The following is a 1,416-nucleotide window of genomic DNA, read 5'->3' on the forward strand; positions in this document are numbered from 1 at the left end:
AATGAAACCATACGAGGAGAGAGGAAGCGAGGAAATATATTTTAAGAGAAATGAGACGTCCCTTACTTTGTATCGTCACGTGAAGCGACGTCTGTTTCTGATGACGGAGGATCAGCTGATCTCAGCTGTCAGTCGGCTTAAACAGCTGGAGAGACTTTTGTGTCTGTTCACATGATCACTGTACTTAATAATAGTAACTAATAATACTAATAACTAATAAAGACATGTATAATCATCACTTTACTTAATAATAGTTACTAATAATATGAATAACTAATAAATACACACAGTAATCATCACTGTACTTAATAATAGTAACTAATAGTACTAGTAACTAATAAAGACACAGTAATCATCACAGTCAGAGTAGAGGTGTTTTCTCTCTGTAGCCTGTTACCTCTTTAACAAACTGCATTGAATATTTATACTGTGTTCTGTGGTATTTATATACAGTCTGTGATATTTATGTGTTCTGTGGTATTTATACTGTGTTCTGTTTATAAGTGCAGGACCAATGTCTACCGGCAGAATGCGTTTGTCATATTATGACTTATTTGCGAATATGATTATGGTTTCTCTTGAATACTGGAAGTAATTTATTAGGCTCAATGTTTCAGGTTAAATTTAAATGATATAACTCGTCAAACCAGACACTCTGGGATGATCAGCCTCACGTGACTGAATGAAATGATGGTAAATGATGTAAGAAGCTCTCTCTGACTTTATTTGTTTCCATAATAAAAGTTATTGAGGGAAATATTAGATCATGAAAAGACAACTCTTTTGAAGAAATGAAGAAAGTTGCATGTGGCCCTTTTGTTGTTCAGTCTACAATTAACATATATTTAAACCAGATTAGAAAACTAATCAAATATAAAACTAGAGTTTAATCTGTGATATGTCTACTGATGCACACAGTATGCATTTAACTGGGACAGACTGCAGCAAACACCCCCAAGGTGGTATTCAGCAGGTCAGAGGACGAGGTCAGCAGGACTAGAGCGGTGGGTGTTTTCTCTATTAGTGAATAAGAGAGAGAAGGTGATGATCTGTCCACATCAGAACAGACACTGCTGCCCTGTGCAGGGCCGGGGATCTGACAGCCTCCTGTCTGTTGAGGTTCACCTCCACAGTGGTGTTGTCCCACCTCAACATGACGTGTTTCCCCCTCAGTTGTGGAGTGAAATGGTTCAGCACCTTCTCGACAGCAACAAGCTCCAGCACGTTGATGTGATGAGGAGTCCAGCCATGTGACTCCCACCCTGGCTTCTTTACTTCAAACTGTATATATACAGTTTAGAAACCAGAAGTTTACATACACTGTGCAAAAAGACACATAACATTTTTTTTTACTCACTGTCTGAAGTTAAATCAGACTAAACCTCTCCTGTTTCAGGTCCGTTAGGATTACCAAAA

The sequence above is a fragment of the Cebidichthys violaceus genome, unplaced genomic scaffold (assembly GCF_023349555.1).
Source record: "Cebidichthys violaceus isolate CVI_PGR_0920_01 unplaced genomic scaffold, fCebVio1.0.p SCAF_10, whole genome shotgun sequence".
Taxonomy (NCBI): domain Eukaryota; kingdom Metazoa; phylum Chordata; class Actinopteri; order Perciformes; family Stichaeidae; genus Cebidichthys; species Cebidichthys violaceus.